Source organism: Periplaneta americana, chromosome 4 (assembly GCF_040183065.1).
Source record: "Periplaneta americana isolate PAMFEO1 chromosome 4, P.americana_PAMFEO1_priV1, whole genome shotgun sequence".
Lineage (NCBI taxonomy): Eukaryota > Metazoa > Arthropoda > Insecta > Blattodea > Blattidae > Periplaneta > Periplaneta americana.
The window spans coordinates 150692123-150712247 of NC_091120.1; the positions used below are offsets into that span (position 1 = coordinate 150692123).

The window sequence follows — 20125 nt, forward strand, 5'->3', positions numbered from 1 at the left end:
GGTACGAAAGGACGTATTTCAACCAATCATGGCTGCTTATCGCACAATTTTATCGCGTCCCTAGCATTTGTTTAATTTTATCGCGTCCCTAGCATTTATTTCTTTGTTTGCCAACATTTGAAATTGCGCTGGTCTGGACGTCAAAAAAAATATATATAAAATTACAAATCACTCCAGTCGATGCACAGCAGTTTCAAATATGACTCGCATTGGCATTCAAGAACAAGAATTAATAAAAATCACTGATCATACCTATGCATCTTCTGAAATCCGATTTACAAATAAATGAAGAACACCATTCGGAAATCCTGAATAAGTTGAATACACCATGTAGGCCTAAATCAACGAGTTCCACTTCTATTACGCACACGTCCAATATAACATCAATTGAACCACCAACCACATTCAAATTTGAAAATTGTACATTCAATAATTATTCCCTTTAAAATTATTCATGTTTATTTTTTATGTCATCGTCGTTAATTAAAACTTTTTTAACACTTGTGTATATTAGTTAGGTTATGTTATAGCTTCTGCTATATGATATTATGGATAGTCACGTATCAGAGATCGTTTAATATTAAGATTTATTGAAAATCGTCTGTCAAGTGACGTTGATTACTGGGATTCGGATAATTGAAGTGGAATGTTGCATTTTAATAAAAATGAAACTGAATCAACAATATCTTCTTGACTAGTAACAGTCCACAGAGTTCAATGATGATTCCATAGTTGGCACAACTGATACCGGTAACAAGAAAACATAATCATAAAACACTACTGCCATCTAGCGTAATGTTGAGATGGTACAATAATAATAATAACAATAATAATAATAATAATAATAATAATAATAATAATAATAATAATAATAATAATACTTATTTGTCAGAAACCAGTGTACAAGGCCTGGATATGACATCGTCAGGTTCGATAGTTGATACATTTGAAGACAGTTGTATTTTCATAAGCCAATTAATATTTTATTGTATTGGAGTACTTTGTTACTTCTAATCTTTATATACTTTCTTCTAATCGTGTAATAGTCAATTAAATCCCACTCGAGTTTTGATTTTCTCTAGATAAAGCAAAACCTTTAGTGAGATTACTGTTGATAAACTGAAATCTAATTGAGAATCACAGTTTAAAGACAGAGAGCTGTAAGTATTACACATGGAGAGTTCTTGAAGAAAATAGTTCTAGGAATTGGAATAACAAAAGTTTGTGTATGACGTAATTCTGTTCTTTTTACATTGAACTGCAGGAATTTAAGAAAATCACAGTTATTATATTATATAGGCCTATGTAAGATAAGATACCAGAGTAAGATACTTAATATATTATTATTATTATTATTATTATTATTATTATTATTATTATTATTATTATTATTATTATTATTATTATACCGGTTCTTCTGTATGGTTGTGAAACTTGGACTCTCACTCTGAGAGAGGAACATAGGTTAAGAATGTTTGAGAATAAGGTGCTTAGGAAAATATTTAGGGCTAAGCGGGATGAAGTTACAGGAGAATGGAGAAAGTTACACAACGCAGAACTGCACGCATTGTATTCTTCACCTGACATAATTAGGAACATTAAATCCAGACGTTTGAGATGGGCAGGGCATGTAGCACGTATGGGCGAATCCAGAAATGCATATAGAGTGTTAGTTGAGAGACCGGAAGGAAAAAGACCTTTAGGGAGGCCGAGACGTAGATGGGAGGATAATATTAAAATGGATTTGAGGGAGGTGGGATATGATGATAGAGATTGGATTAATCTTGCACAGGATAGGGACCGATGGCGGGCTTATGTGAGGGCGGCAATGAACCTTCGGGTTCCTTAAAAGCCATTTGTAAGTAAGTATTATTATTATTATTATTATTATTATTATTATTATTATTATTATTATTATTATTATTATTATTATTATATGAGAGAAGTTATGGATTGGTACATTTTGCTCTTCAAGAAGGCCTAGTACATGAAAAAGGGAAGATGATATCGACAAATACATTATGATGTATGAATCGTATGCGGAGACTAAGAAGAAGATGGAAAAGAGGGCAGATTGGTGAATGCTCTGTTTGCAATGAAGGATCTGTCCTTAGAAAACTATGCTAAGTAAATATGTATACTATATTATGCAATAATTATAATAAACTCTTCCAAGCAGGTTATCTATAGTATATATATATATATATATATATATATATATATATATATATATATATATATATATATATGATATTATTATTGAAGTTTATATATTTTATTTATTTATTTATAATAACATATCATACATAAAAACACTACATGAAATTACCCTAAAAGAGCAAAGCACGTGTTAGGACACAGTTCCATTTTGAAAAAAAAAAAGACTCGAAAAATGAATAAAATTTTATATGATTAACAAAAATAAAAGTCTGTATTGTTTCTTACATAAAATTTAAAATGTTTATACTATGATCACATTCTTGAGAAGAGTAGATACAAACACGTACATCACAAATATACATACTTTGTACACAAACATTTAAACAACAGGGTAAGATATTTAATACGTAGGCTATATAAAGTTTATAACAATAAAGTTAATAACAATAATATTAGTAACAATTTAGATAATCTATACCACAATTTTAGAGTGAAAGAAGAGGTGGTGTTGAGATTGGTGATGGATTATTATTATTATTATTATTATTATTATTATTATTATTATTATTATTATTATTATTATTATCATCATCACTGACCACTAAGTATGTGTTTCTATAATTCTTATGTACGTATATGAATATTGATATTTTTAGATCTTCTCCCTAGAAGGATAAAATTATTAGGTTTTATCTCAATTTTAAACTTCTTAATCTTTAGATGAGGGTAACATTTACTAGTTATTCATTTAATAATAATATTTTAGAAAAACCGATTCAATATTAAGCTTATGTGCCAACGAATTGTTAAACGCCAGGAATTGACATGTCTTAAATCATAGCCAGGAAGAGAAAGATGACATAAATAAATGTAAGGAAGTCAGCTACCTAATGGGGTTTGAAATATCTCATGCTCTAAAGCCTTTTAATAGGACAGAATTTCTCAAAAGAGTAATGATTAAAATAGCTTAAGTAACTTGTCCATAAAAAGTTTTTAATTTTGAAAAACTATGAATTTCTCGACCAAGTATCTAGAGAATAATTTAGAAAATTCCTGATTATATTCAAGAGGAAGGTTAAAAAAGAAGCAAGAAAAATCGTCAATTATTCACTGGATCTTGATGACAGCAGTGTCATTACTGATACAGTAAAACTTGAGATTATTATCCGTGGGATTGATCAAGATGTTGGTACAGGAACCACCACTGATCGTAGTTTTCATGGCAAGTACTTTTCTTCCGCTTCCTTACTTCATAGGCTGTCTGTCGCATGTAATGACTGCAGCTCTAGTTTTGGTCACCGCTGCCTTAGGTACTATTCAAAACAAAACAATAAAATGATAAAACTAAGGCCACCAAAGATAAATTCCATAGCACATTTCAAAACAATAAAATTTTATAAAATATTCGGATGTGGAAGGTCCGAAATGTCAAGTATGTTAAAAACACACACAAAACAACAAATGTAATCTCAGAATGTAAAAGGTCCGGAGCTCATAATAAAGTATGCCTATTCTGAAGTGGAGAGTGTTGGTGGAACGAAATGTCTGATTTTGAAAGAAACGGGGAAAATTCCGGAACAAATAAAAGATTCTAAACCTACAGATAACTATTATGAATACTGTTATTGTACAGTAGTTATCGCCCGGAATCTAACCGTAATTCTTAGTGTAGTATGTCTTCGCTCTATCACTGACGTACCAGAGAGACTAGTTTCTGTTTACGTCTCGATCATTGATTAATCTCACTGATGTTGCTCTAGGTCTTCCTTACTCTTAGTCTTTTCAATGAAGTGACAAGATCTTATCTTAAATACTCTTAAATCCTTCTAAAACCATAGTCATCACGTCGTCTCCTCCACTACAGCCTAGGTAAACTTGAAAATTAAATAAGTCCATTGTGTATTCCATAATCTTCTCTCAGAATGTTGTACATCTGAGAACATGATGCATTGTGATTGTGCGATATTTTTTTGACGTCTGAGCGGACCTTGTGATAGGGAATGGTGATACATCACGAGTAGAATTGAAGAAAATGACGCATGACAATAAAGATGATGATGAGATTGGAGATAAACAAGGCGAGAGTAAAAAAGTGAACGTCTGTCCAATGGATGTGAAAAAATATAGAGAAGGGAGAAAAGAAAAATACATACGAAGAAGGAAATCGGGACGCTAAAAAAACGAGCAAGTCAGGCACCAAATGAATGTCAATAGTCATTTGTTTCAGTCAGTTCGAGGAAGAAGAGGGTCTCTCGTCAATTTCCTAAAGGGGAATATTGCATACAGTTCCTTCATTCTGTACGTTCTTGATTCATTGAATGTTGTAAAAAAATATTTTTGGGCAGCATGGACGCTATTTATGAGTACTATACTGCAGAAGAAACTAGAGAAAATAGGATATTATTTATGACGTTATATAGAGTGGAAGAAAACGTATTGAATTATTTCATATGACTTAGAGATCAGATAATTATGGGATTAGTTTTAATTAAGTTTTGATTCGACTAATAATATAGACCAGTGCATCAAAGTCGGTTAAAAATGTAGTAGGCCTAACCGTAGGTTATGAAACTTTTTAACAATGGTTAAAATGTAATTTCTGTGTACCATTCATAATTACCTATTACCATGTCTAACATGGTTAGCTGACATGTCATTTAACCAGGGTAAAGTTTGTGATGGTTCACTGTTTTTACAAAATGACGAAAGAAAAGCATCCATACCTTTGCAAAGGTAACAGTTCAAGTCTAAAATTGACTGCGCTTACTCTGTGTTGGTATCGTCAAGGGAAACAACATGCATCGTGAAAGTACGAGCATTATAGCTTGAAAGTGCTTTTCTTCCTACTTCTCAAAAATGATGTATTAATGAAATAATAATGCATCTTCTTAGAGCAGCGTTTCTCAAACTATAGTCCCCGGACTATCTGTGGTCCTTCAAAAAAGACAGAAGAAAAAATAAAATTCAAACTAATTGCATGTCATACTATAGCTGAAAATCTGAGACTTTGGAAATGACACATGGCAATCGCCTTTCACTTTTTCTCCCAGTACTGACATTTGAGCCATTCATAGCAGAAGTGGTATAAGTCAGAATTTGGTAATGAGGTTTAAAGTAAAGATTCTGTAAAATACAGCGCAAAGTAGCAATTAATAGGTATGTCCTTCGTGCTATCCACTGACTACTAATAGTTTAAATAAATTCAATATTAATTGCTACTTCGCGCTGTATTTTACAGAATGTTTACTTTAACCCTCATTACTCATTTCCGACTTACACCACTTATGCTGTCAACGGCTCATTTAATGAAATTTATTACCCTACCTCTATATCGACTTCCCACTCTACTCTCAACAACAAAAGAGGGATTTAAAGCACTATGAACGTATTTTATCTCGCCATCTTTTCCTTGCACATCTGGCGCCTAAACCCCAGCCAGGGACCAAAGTACCGAACCTTTTCATGTATTTATGACTTTCTTAATAGTTTTGCCGACAAGTCTGCACATTGAAATGGTCACGTACTGTATGTCGTACACCAATAATACAATTCTGAGGCCACAATTTGAAATTTATTTTCCAAGTAAACATGACGAATTTTTATGGGTTCGTGATCTCTTTCATTGCGATATTGAAAATAAACTTTCATTGGGTGAAAGAGAACAGTTAATTGAACTCTCGAATGACACTGAACTTAAAATGAAATTCGAAGCGGAAGGTATGGTTAATTTCTGGACCTCATCATAAGTGAAAAGAGAATATAGTGAATTGTACAATGGTGCTTTAGAGATTGTGATTCAGTTTGCTTCTACGTTTGTGTGAGAAAAGGTTTTCACCACTAACTCTAATAAAAACAAGTACCGAAATCGATTCGGTGTATGTGACGATCTTCGACTTAAGCTTGCCGGCATACATCCGGCAAGAATCGCCAGGCTCCTCCATCTCATTACTATGAGTACCAACACTTATTTATTTTTTATTTTTTAGTTATTTAGTTAAAGATTATCTGAACTATAATACCTTGAATTAAAAAAAAAACGAAAATGAATATTCTTCTATTAACATTAATTGTTAATACTAATATAAAATTAATTGAATTGAATTAATCTTAATTAATTAATTCTATTTTAAAATATAAGTATACTGGTATTAAAATATGCTACAAAAATCATAAATTTGCTTTGGAAGGGAACAAGAGTAAGGTGGTCCGCGAAACTGTTCTGACTTAAAAAAGTGGTCCCCACTTCAAAAAAAGTTTGAGAAACGCTGGCTTAGAGTAATTAAAAGGTATTATATATTAACAACTACTGTTTAAGAGGTAGGCCTATGTATTTCGAGTTTAAAGTGTAAATGTTACAATGGAATGTATGTACTTATTTGCTCTTCTATTTAGTAATCAATTATAATTTATTCTATTTTTGCATTTCTCTACACACCAGATTTCATATTATGCATTACATTTATTTCCTTTGTTGTTACCAGTGTCCATTTGTTAATTTATATATTACTTATGAAGATAAGTATATTGAAGTGTCCAATCAATTGTAGGCCTATATTAAGCAAATACAGTTTTTAAATTACACACAATGAATTTCCTTCAATTGTTACTTCGTCTGTGTACTCAGAAAATATCAGTGTTCTGTCAAGCCTGCAAAATATCAGGGGCAACCGGTTGAAGATGGAACATTCGATCGGATGCTCAACCTTGACGGATGTTCTCTGACCGGTCGAATATAAACCGGTTGCAAGCCCTATTCTGCAGCTCTCTAGTAGGCCTACTATTCAGTACTCAGTATTTTGCTGCGGGAATCGCTAAGAATTTTGTCGGTGCGATTCGATTTGCATAAGATTCATACTCCGTTCTTCTAAATAGGTCACGATTAAATTAATTGATTATTCATACTCCGTTCTTCGAAATAAGTCACGATTAAATTAATCGATTCTACACTAAATCTGTTCTCCTGTTTTAGGTAGGCCTACACGTTTTTTTGCAGTATCTAGTGCAACTATTTTCTTCAAGGTTTAGCGGGATACCACAGTAATAAATTGTAAGTAATCAAATAAATTATATTATAAATGAAACATATTCACCGTCATTATCATCACAGCCAAATAGCAAATTCCAAACAAAAAATGAACAATAACAACAAAAATGGACAAAATATTTGCTGGAACTTGCAAAGATACTCAGAAGAATTGGATATAGTGAAATGTAAATGTAACAAACACTTTAACCACGAATATTTCAATATTAAACTTCATTTAAATCGAAAAAGTTTGTAATAAATAGGTACATGACAAAAGCAATAGACTGACAACCAGTTTTCGTCTTCCCCAGTGGCGCAATTGGTTAGCGCACGGTACTTATAGGACAGTGTCCGTGTTTTAACTGAGAAATGCCGGGGTTGTGAGTTCGAGCCTCACCTGGGGAATGTGTTTTTGTGAATGTATACATAAGGCCAAATTTTAATTTTTTTCGTACATTTTACTGGCCAATAAAGATCATAAATGTACATACGTGCATCATAACAGGAGTAAGGAAAAGTTTCAAAAAAACGAAAAGTCGAGTTTTTTCTTATTCTGAGGTTCTGTTATGCGTTTAACAAATAAAGTTAAATAGCATATATTATATTATTTTTTGCACGATAATCATAGTGTAAATTTAAATAGGCTAAATGAATTTTATATACCTAGTTTTTAATTTTATATATTGCACAGAAATGTAAAGAGTATAATTTGAATGCATTGAGAACTACCTGTGTGTAATCTTTTTTGTAGACCAATTTACTTACGATATCTGATATTGCTATAGTATTATGTACACTGTTGCAGCAAATAAAGTTTAGATAAATCATTAATGTAATCGTCCCTAAACCAGGTAAATGTATAAATAAAATCACATCTTCAGACCAATCAGCTAACTTTCTGTTCTTTCAACATTATTTGACAAATTGCTTCTAGTTCGCCTAAGCCATTTTTATCTTAAATAGTTCCTAATCATCAATTTAACATTCAAGCACAATATTCCACCATAGAACAATAAAAAATAAGTTAGGCCTACATCAAATAATAGTGACGTTATATGCAATGTATTTGAGAATAAAGAATACTGCTGAGTGGTATTAGGTACTTGATGTTAGTCAGGCATTTGATAAAATTTGGCATACCGGGTTGTAATTTAAAATAGAAATGTCACTGTCACATCCATTCTATAGTCTACTCAAATCATAGGCCTATACAGAAGATAGACACTTTCAAGTGAAATTCCAAGATGATGTTATAGCTCTCCATCCCATAAAATGAGGAATTCCACGAGGTAATGTTCTTGGACCAATACTGTATATCATAATATACAGATTGATTCACGAGGATTTACCATCACTTAGGGGCTTATTTCCGAAAAAATTCTGAGCAAAATGTGTCATATAAACATGTGTCCTGATCTCAATATTTTCATAGTTACACTAATTTGAAGTTGTTTGTAAAATACTCTTTATTCTTGAGTTTTAAGGGTAAAAGAATATTCTATATAAAGAATGAAATATTCAGGAACATCATTTCTTTAATTAGCTAGTATTCTGAAGCTAAAAATGAGTTGTGAATTCCATAGTTGCTGCATACAGATTTTTTTTTCCCAATTTTTGACAACAAAATTACATTTTTCTTATACATTTACCACAATTGTTACAAAATCACGCCACTCTCGTAAATTCTTCGAGACTGTACATTAGGATGCATAATTAAGAATCAAGTTCCTGAAGTCTTATGATTTGTATCAATTTTTGTGATAAATTCATAAGAATAACGTAATTTTTAGTTAATATTTGAAAAATCTGTACAAAGCTATTAACAATACATATGACATTTTATTACATTAATTGCCTCATAGCTAATATGAATATCAGTGATAATTAATATGATAGACGTTTGTTTTCGATTCATTAGTGCCTCAAAAATAGAAAACTGTGTGCGAAATGACATACAATACATTCAAACAATGCCTAATTCAGAAAAAAGGGGGCAATTAATGAACACTATAAAATCATCTAGAAGTTTTGCCCTTTCTTTTGGACCACTGCTAGGATCTCATAGATTACATTGCGTCCTTCCTTGACCGTGTAGTCATAACGATAGAGGGCCATCGCGGAGATGTTACTGGATAAGAGGCGAACACCAGTAACATGGAATGGAAGTAAATCACATCTCACGCCGGGAATTCAAACCAGGATTTAAACTAGAAAATAAATGTGTCGCAAAAATGCATAAACGTAAAATTATATTTGTTCAAATTGCGAAAAGCTTCTGCAATATTATAAATAACTGTAATGAAAAATAAAATTAATAAAGTTGGCTATACAGAAACAAAAAGTTATGTAATTTGTTTCTTGGAGTTGTATTACATTGAATCCATCTTATCACACTCTAGATATATTTATGCAAGTAAATCATTAGACGTAGGGTGGTATGTTTAGAATCATTTACTGCTGAATTTACATTACATTAAAGTACGTTATTTTATGGGCACTCTAAAGATTGAAATTATTTACGGCTAGGCCCTTCAATATTTATTGTTAGCAGAGTGCTAACTCTTTTTACTGAAAGACGGTTTCTAATTCCAGTTTCTACAAGATTCATGCAACTAAATTCTCGCTTACAATTTACAGTATGCGATGGAATAAATTATATAATCAATTAGAAGAAATTATTCACTTAACTCTTTCAAATCCATTCCTGAACATCTATTGCCCAATACCTCTTTGAACATTTGCTCATGCCATTAGAATTTCATTTAAATTCAGGTTAGTTCAAACACATCTCTGATTTCATTTCCTCTATTATCATCTTCGTTTCTGAAGTCCAATGTGGTTGTCGCATTTTTAGAAGTCGAGTATCAAAACGCGATAAATGCGATTGTGAGTTAAACCCTTACTAAAATCACGAACCGCTTGGTTGGAAATAACATAAACTATCCACTGATGCACAGTGGTAGACATTTTAAGAATGAGCATAGTTAATAGTAATTATAAGTTAGCTTGTGTTTACAGTAACTTACAGTTAAATAAGTCAAAATTCCTCTAGGCTACATGTCCATGCTGGGAATAACATCGTGACGGTTGTTTTCACTTTTGTTTTCATTGAGAGCACAATTCTTATTATTACAGTTGCAGATGTATACTTTACCTTTCATTGTGTTTAGTTGGAGAAAGAACTACATTTATGTTCCTTGCTGCTACGATGTAGGCCTACCTCTAGTCAAACGGACTTGCCATGCAGAAAAAGTGATTGAAGTGAGTAAATACTTTCTCTTACCTGAAAGTAAAGAGATGACATTCATTAGATATTTCTTGAACAGAAGTGTATTTAAAATCTATTTGTTTTATTAGTACTATGCATTTGTCATGAACAGGCCTATGTTTTTCTACATTAATAGTTTACACTTTAAAATAAAACGGGAATAGGCCAAAGTTGCACTGTTTTCAACATGGTATTAAAATGTTGGATTTTTATATTATGCCACTGAATCAAAAACAACCTGTTTCTACATAGCCTTCAAAAAGACATTCATCCGCCAGTGTGCGACCGCGCGTGGCGGCTGGAAGCACGCTGTTCGTCGGCAGAGTCGGATATTCAGTCCCTAAAACAGCGGTGACCAAAACTCGGACGGCAGTGATTACACGCGAGCGAGAGTCTAAGAAGTAAGGAGACGAGGGAGATGCACTAACATTGTGTTCTTCATCAACTCGCTAATAAAAATCGCAAGCTTTACTGTATCAGCAATGTCACTACTGTCATCAAGAGCCAATAATATATATATATATATATATATATGTATATATATATATATATATATATTCTTGCTTTTTTTTAATATTCCTCATGAACACAATCAGAAATCTCCTGAATTATCTTCTGGATATTTAGTCGAGAAATGGGCAGTTTTTCAAAATTAATTAACAACTTTCATTGAATAAATTATTTCAGCCACCTTGATCATTACGCTTTTATAAAACTCTCCTCCGTTGGAAGGCTTAAGAGAACGAGCTATTTCGTTCGTCACTAGATAGCTGGCTTCCTTATATTTTATTTATGTCATCTTTCTCTTCATGACGATGATTTATGGCTGATTTCATTTCTTGGAGTTTAATAGTTCGTTTCATTACAACACTAGCACGTAATATTCAATCAGTTTCCCTATATTATTGTTGTTGTTATTATTATTATTATTATTATTATTATTATTATTATTATTATTATTATTATTATTATATCAATAACTGTAAATAACTGATAAGAGTAATCAAAAGATTAAAAATATATATAAATAAATAAAATGGAGACATAGTCTAATCATTATTTTATCCTTCATGGGAAGATGTAGGATTATATATTCAGGCACGTATATAAAAATTATGGTAACACTTGCTGCCTGTGTATTCAGCGTCATGCTCTGTAATGTCGCTTCTATATACTACTACTAATTGAACCGTTGAGCAAAGCAACATATTACATTTTCTCCGAGAGAACAGCGAATAAATCCCTCTTCCTATTCTGTACGAAACCTTCTGTTCCTGCTAGAGATAGAAGGTTTGTATAGCGACATGTGAGCGAGACAGAGAGCAATGTACAGGAAACTCCCCTTACCAGTATGAATGTCTTTGATTACACGATGCAATCACGATACCAGTTTGGTCACCGCTGCCCTAAAGTCAAGCGCATAGATTGCTCATGCAATTTACAATAACTCTTGAATTCCCATCCCGTAGTGGTCCGCTATGGTGCTCCTTGTCACGTGGTTATCCATGTGGCTAATCTTTTAACAGGTGGAACTGGGTAATTCTGGAGTATTCTCCGTATTCTCCGGATGAGTCCCTCTGACTACGATATTTCCCCAAGATAAAAAACCTACAGAGAGGGATATGACTTAGAAATAGTTAGGCCACTATAAGAGTTGTATAGGAATCAAGCTTAAAGCAAAGTGATGTTGTGGATGGCAAACGTCGCCTTCTATAGATGTGGCGACGGATACGTGATAGTGAAGGAGATTACTTTTAAGAACTGTAAATATGTAAATTGTGAATAAATAAGTATTTGTTCTTAATTAAAATGTTTTCAATAATTTTCGAATGACCATATATGCGATCTGTTACTCTGTTTACAGTCCTACAGCACACCATTTGCCATTTCTATGACAGAACGGAAATTCCTATATTAATCAGAGATTATCTGTGCTCCAGTATCTATTTTTCTGTGAAGCAACATGACCACGTAAATAAAACCATACCTCACCTGAGAAAATTACCGTCAGCAATGCTCTGTAAAACCCAATTACAGACATCCACTCAACTTACATTGTCATGCAGCCGTAATTCGTAGACTGTAAACACTTTTTATGAAATAAAAATATAATTTTTTGCATGTTTTTACAAAATTAGATTACTAGAAATACGTTGAAGGTTACTGGTAATGGTTTAGCCTAGCCCGACCATGCATGCATGGCTCTTGTACGCGTTCTAAGTCGGGAGTCGAGTGAAATGCTCTGTAGGTACAGAGAATTACGTAAGCTATTGCAATTTCAGTTAAGGAAAAATCAAGTGAAGTAGAGGTGAATAGTGAATAAAAGTAAGACAAGGTTACGTGAAAGTGAGTACAATAATGTAGTAGACCCATATGGTATACAATGACAAAGTAGATCTAACGTGTAATCAAGTGGAGTACAGCAAAATAAATAATGTAAGATACGAACACATTAAAGTTAAGTAATGTAAGGATAAGGTAAAACGTAAATAAAAATGAATTAAAACCAGATTTATGATTTGGCACTTGGAACGTAACTAGTCTTTATAGAACAGGAGGGGTAACATTAGTAGCAAAAGAACTAGCTAGATATAGAATAGACTTCGTAGGAGTACAAGAGGTTAGGTTAGATGGGAATGGCATATCACAAATAGGAGATTACTCGTTGTATTATGGGGAAGGAAACAATAATCACCGATTAGGAACAGGATTCTTTGTTCATAAAAGAATAAAATCAGCAGTAAAAAAGGTCGAATTTATCAGTGACAGGTTATCATATTTAGTACTTAAGGGTAGATGGTGCGACATCATAGTTATAAATGCTCACGCCCCTACAGAAGAGAAAGACGACCATATAAAGAATAGCTTCTATGAGGAATTGGAACATACTTTTGATCAGTTCCCTAGATATCACATGAAAATTTTATTGGGGGATTTCAATGCTAAAGTAGGACGGGAGGATATTTTTAGACCAACTATTGGAAAAGAGAGCCTACACGCAATTAGTAGTGACAATGGAGTTAGATTAGTCAACTTTGCCACATCGAAAAACTTAATTGTCAAAAGTACAACATTCCCCCATAAGGATATACATAAATATACTTGGACTTCTCCAGATGGATTGACACACAACCAAATAGATCACATCTTGATAGATAAACGGAGACATACTAGTATAGTAGATATTCGAACTTTCAGGGGTGCGGACTGTAATTCTGACCATTATTTGGTGATTGGAGAATTAAGAGAAAGATTATCAGTAGCCAAGCGAGTAGAGCAACAAGTTAATATTACTAAATTCAATATTTTGAAATTAAAGGACGAGGAAGCTAAGTAAAATTATCAGGTCGAAATTTCGAATAGGTTTGCCACTTTAGAAAGTTCCGACGAAGTTGAGAAAGAATTAGATGTTAATAGCGTGTGGGAAAATATCAGAGATAGTATCAAAATTGCAGCTGAGCAGAGCATAGGCTATTATGAAACTAAGAAAAAGAAACCGTGGTTTGATGAAGATTGTTGCATGGTAGTAGAAAGAAGGAAACAGGCAAAATTGCAATTCTTACAGGATCCAATTGAGGAGAAGAGAGATAATTATTTCAATGAAAGACGGGAAGAAAGTCGTACACTTAGGAATAAAAAGAGAGGTTACTTGAAGGAAAAACTGAATGAGGTAGAAACAAATAGTAAGAATAAAAACATTCGAGATTTATATAAGGGTATAAAGGAATTTAAGAACGGATATCAGCCAAGGGTAAACGTGATCAAGGATGAGAATGGTGACTTGCTTGCAGACTCTCCATCAATCCTAAACAGATGGAAAAACTATTTTGCGCAACTACTAAATGTACATAGGCCAAATAGAAATGATCGGGACGAAATTGAAATACAAACTGCTGAGCCATTTATACCCGAACCCACGCTTTCAGAAGTCGAAATTGCGATAGAAAATCTGAAAAAGTACAAGTCTCCAGGTATCGATCAAATTCCAGCAGAATTAATACAAGAGGGTGGGAGTGCATTATATAGCGAAATTTATAAACTTGTACTTGCTATTTGGGAAAAGGAAATTGTACCAGAACAATGGAAGGAGTCCATAATTGTACCTATTTTTAAAAAGGGGGACAAAACCAACTGTGGTAACTTTCGAGGAATATCACTTTTGTTGACGTCGTACAAAATCTTGTCCAATATTCTTTTGAGAAGATTAACTCCGTACGTAGATGAAATTATTGGGGATCATCAGTGCGGTTTTCGGCGTAATAGATCGACTATTGATCAGATTTTTTGTATTCGACAGATAATGGAGAAAAAATGGGAGTATAAGGGTACAGTACATCAGTTATTCATAGATTTCAAAAAGGCTTATGACTCGGTTAAGAGGGAAGTATTATATGATATTCTTATTGAATTTGGTATTCCCAAGAAACTAGTTCGATTAATTAAAATGTGTCTCAGTGAAACATACAGCGGAGTCCGTATAGGTCAGTTTCTATCTGATGCTTTTCCAATTCACTGCGGGCTAAAGCAGGGAGATGCACTATCACCTTTACTTTTTAACTTCGCGCTAGAATATGCCATTAGGAAAGTTCAGGATAACAGGCAGGGTTTGGAATTGAACGGCTTACATCAGCTTCTTGTCTATGCGGATGACGTGAATATGTTAGGAGAAAATACACAAACGATTAGGGAAAACACGGAAATTTTACTTGAAGCAAGTAGAGCGATCGGTTTGGAAGTAAATCCCGAAAAGACAAAGTATATGATTATGTCTCGTGACCAGAATATTGTACGAAATGGAAATATAAAAATTGGAGATTTATCCTTCGAAGAGGTGGAAAAATTCAAATATCTTGGAGCAACAGTAACAAATATAAATGACACTCGGGAGGAAATTAAACGCAGAATAAATATGGGAAATGCGTGTTATTATTCGGTTGAGAAGCTCTTATCATCCAGTCTGCTGTCGAAAAATCTGAAAGTTAGAATTTATAAAACAGTTATATTACCGGTTGTTCTGTATGGTTGTGAAACTTGGACTCTCACTCTGAGAGAGGAACATAGGTTCAGGGTGTTTGAGAATAAGGTGCTAAGGAAAATATTTGGGGCTAAGCGGGATGAAGTTACAGGAGAATGGAGAAAGTTACACAACACAGAACTGCACGCATTGTATTCTTCACCTGACATAATTAGGAACATTAAATCCAGACGTTTGAGATGGGCAGGGCATGTAGCACGTATGGGCGAATCCAGAAATGCATATAGAGTGTTAGTTGGAAGACCGGAGGGAAAAAGACCTTTAGGGAGGCCGAGACGTAGATGGGAGGATAATATTAAAATGGATTTGAGGGAGGTGGGATATGATGATAGAGACTGGATTAATCTTGCACAGGATAGGGACCGCTGGCGGGCTTATGTGAAGGCGGCAATGAACCTTCGGGTTCCTTAAAAGCCATTTGTAAGTAAGTAAGTAAGTTTAATTAAATAGACGGAAAATATTTTCAGATATGAAGAAAAATAATATCGTTATTACTTGTCCTTGTACTGTTTAGGTTAAAATGTATGTTAATTTATCTTATTTTATTAAAGTTCGTTCCTAACTTATAAGTGTATTGTGATAACATATCACTGCTGTCTGATGTCTGTAAATTTAATATACTCGTATTTTGCTGAACATTTCTTGGAAATCATAAGTATGTTGATACGTGGATCGCTATTACCTAATACCTATTAATATTTACTCGTATTTTGTTCTGTTAAATTTTTCTTAGAAATTGTGAGTATATTGACAAACAAATCTCCAACATCTAGGAGCCTCATAATTTATTTTATCTTCAATAAAATTATTTCCATGATTTCGGCGATATTGATAATGATATCGTTGTTTGGTTTACACCCGGGAATTACGCACATAGAGCTATTATCAAATACTTTAACTAGCTGGTGTAAGCTATAAAGTTGACATTGTATCTAAGGACTGATTTAGGCTATTGTGGTAAGATACAGGTGTCTTTTCCTATATTTGAATTTTAGCATTTGGATGTGAACACGTCTAATGCTACGTATATCTGTCAATGTCATTAATTATTTGGGAAATAGTGAAAATAACTGGATAAGATCATTTATGTGATTTTAATATATGTAAAAAGTGAAATATTGTGTTATCATGCGTTATTCAGAAAAAGAATGATTTGTGACATATAGCGAATCTTAGGTTATTTGTTTATAGTGCGTGATAAACCAATACACGATATTAGAGAAAGAGAAACACTACGCACTCTTTTCGCATGGCCGTTGCCTTTGTGTCTATCTACGTATTTGAAACAAATCCCTGCCTTAAATACTTTCAATCAATTCAATTCAAAGGCTTTATTTCCATTAATACTATACATATTACATGCATATGTATTAACGGCGGATGTTTTAGGGTCTTTCACCCTCTTCAGCCATCGTGTACATTGTTTTATGTTTACAAATGTAATCGTGTCAGGTGCTGACATAAATGCCAGCCAGACAAATCGAATTGTGGGGGGGGGGGGGTTGTGTACGTTGAAACATAATGTTGATTTGGTCGGATTTAAAAATGGGAATTGTTACAAAATATTTTTTCTTTCTTTTTTCATGTATATTGTGGTGCTAGTGAATGCGGTGGAAATTTCAGCTTCATTATCATCATTCTATGTGTACTATCTTTGTTTTGTAAGATTTGTTTCATGTGGGCAGAGGCAAAGCCAGGGGCAAAGGTCGTGTGGTGAAAAGAGTACGTAGTGTTCCTCTTTCTTTAATATTATTTACCCGTATGTGCATTATCTTTGCTGTTTTCGTATGATTTATTTCATGTAGAGATGGCCGATATTTCACAAACCGATATTTTGTCACAGGTATTTTTTTGTCACAGATAAACCTGTGACTGATGACGCGAAATATCTGTGACAAAATATCGCTATCGAAATCTGCTCCGTATTCAGTAGGTGGTGTTGATTCAGTACTCTGTGACTGTTATTTTCTCCTCTACGTCGTGGGTTTGCGCATGCGCATGATACAATAACAGCAATCAGGCGGTGATATGATTTTTTCGTGACATTTTGTTCAATGTTACTTTTTGCAAAGTGATGCTTTGTTGCAAAGTTATTAGCGGCATTATAATGATATAATCATGAGTCTGATATTTTGTTTTCATAGTTTGTATATATGTTTTATAAATGTTTTATGTTTTTCACGAGATCTTTACATTTTCACACAACTGTGAATTTATGTTAATTTACATGTATTTTCCACTCAATTTTTACGTAGTAACAATATTTTTTCAGTTATACTTTTAATTACAAACAGAATAGTTAAATGAGCCTACAACATTATTTTAATAACTTTACCTGTACTTCTGTCATTTATGTATGATCTAGTTTTAATGTATAGCTCTAACACGAGCAGTGCATCTTAGTATTAATTAAAATAATTAAACTTAAAATAAAATTATTTGTAATATGTTCATTATGTTGTTTATGGTTATTAACCCTTAGGAAATAGCGCAATGTTTCCTAACATTGGTAGTCATGTGAAGTGTTATTTCATCCCAATTAATAGGCCTAATCAATGTTCTAAACTTGTTATTTAGTGATATTTGTCTAGATATTGTTAAAATCATCAACTTCAAGTAATTTTCAACTTTTAAATATAACAATATGGGGTAGTTAGCAAAAATTGGCAATTTTATAAATTCCAAAAAGATCTGACATCTAGCAGACGCTGCTCCATCAAATCATTCTCATTACCCTTGCACACTTAAAATAGGCCAGAGGCCTACACTTACACATAAACGGGATAATTAATTACATTTGAAAATAAGGGGTATCAAACGTAAATCATGTTCACTCTGTGTCACTGAACGTTATGCTCTTCCGAATTTTCGAAGCATTTCTCACAAGCTGACAACAGTATCTATAGTATTAAAACCGAACGAAACAAAACTGGCTAATATGGTGGGCAACTTATTTGGCTAAACTAACCTTAAGGTAGTTTTCTTCTTATTCCCCTTATACGCCTTGCATATACGAATCTGTGACAGTTCAGGTTTGGTTAGTTTAAGCTTTTATTATGCCTAGACATATACGATCAACGACTAAACTAGCGTTGAGGTAGTTATCTTCCTACTCCGCGTATACACCTTGCATATACGAATCTATGACAGGTTAGGTTTGGTTACTTTAGGCTTTGTTATGCCTTGCATATACGATCAACTGCATCTCCACAAGAAATCAAATTCAACGATTTTCACTTCCGAAATCACCTAAACTACCTCAGCGCTAGTTTAACCCGATCAACTACTCTCCACATAAAATTCTTTATAAATGCAACGATTTTCACGTCCGAAATCACCGAAACTACTTCAGCTCTAGTTTCGCCATCTTACTATAAATGATGTAGTGATTACACGATTTAAATAATAACACCTTGGCTATGTATTGTATACTTTTAGTAGAGCCATCGATGTAGCTCAGTCGGCAGACTCGCTGAGCTGCTGATCCGGAGCTGCGTTCGGGCTTAGGTTGGATCCCCCTTCGGTCTTTGGTTTCTTCCGAGGTCTTCCACAGCCGTGGGACTGAAGCCGGATGGTCTATGGCGAGTCCTTGGCATCAACCCCTTTTATATGATTATCCCCCTTTGATTTGATTACCTGGTTGACTTTTTCCGAGGTTTTCCCCAATCAAAAGGCAAATGCCGGGTAATATTTTGGCGAATCCTCGGACCTCACCTCATCTCACTACATCTCGCCAAAATATTGTAAAAAATTGCATAAAATTGTAAAAATTGTAGAAAATTACTAAATTGTAAACTATAAAAATTTGTAAAACTTGTAATTGTAATATTGTAAAATTTTGACTTATTCCACATCTTAAAGCTTCATTGCTCATGTAAGATCTATGGAATAAAATAAATGAATGAATGAACTTTATTTTGTGTAAAATCTTGTCTGAACAACTGTTTTGTTTTGTAATTATTTTCCAATGTTTTTCCGAATGCTTGTTTCGTTAATTTTTATCGAAAAATCGAAAAATCGAAGGAGAATTGGGAGGAAAATTTAAAAGGTACGCAAAACGCGTCCTTGCAAGTGGGTTGGGGGCTGTACAAAACTAAATATGTGAGCTCCAAGCCTGTTGGCCATCTCTACATGAAATAAATCATACGAAAACAGCAAAGATAATGCACATACGGGTAAATAATATTAAAGAAAGAGGAACACTACGTACTCTTTTCACCACACGACCTTTGCCCCTGGCTTTGCCTCTGCCCACATGAAACAAATCTTACAAAACAAAGATAGTACACATAGAATGATGATAATGAAGCTGAAATTTCCACCGCATTCACTAGCACCACAATATACATCAATTTTTAAAACGATTACAATAATCACATGACCTCAATTTCTCCATACCCAACTACATTTAATAATTATCAACTGATTCAATATCTACAATATATAACATCTTGGTAGTTGTGGGGAGATTATGAACGAGTCGTTCATAATGAACGAATTATTGAACCGAACGAACGAATCATGATTCAGTAAACGAAAGGTATCGATTCCTTCCTGAATCGAAGGTTGAATCGAACGTCTTCTCGGTTCTCACTCTTTAAGAATCGTTTTCTACATTGAATCTTCTGAATCCAGG

At 33.5% G+C, this 20125-nt stretch overlaps 1 non-coding gene across 1 annotated transcript; it reads left to right on the forward strand.

Moving 5' to 3' along the window:
* Positions 1-7490: 7490 nt before the first annotated feature.
* On the forward strand, positions 7491-7591 carry TRNAI-UAU (transfer RNA isoleucine (anticodon UAU)). Its single transcript has 2 exons — positions 7491-7528; positions 7556-7591. It is a non-coding gene; the product is annotated as a tRNA-Ile (tRNA).
* The last annotated feature ends 12534 nt before the right edge of the window (positions 7592-20125 follow it).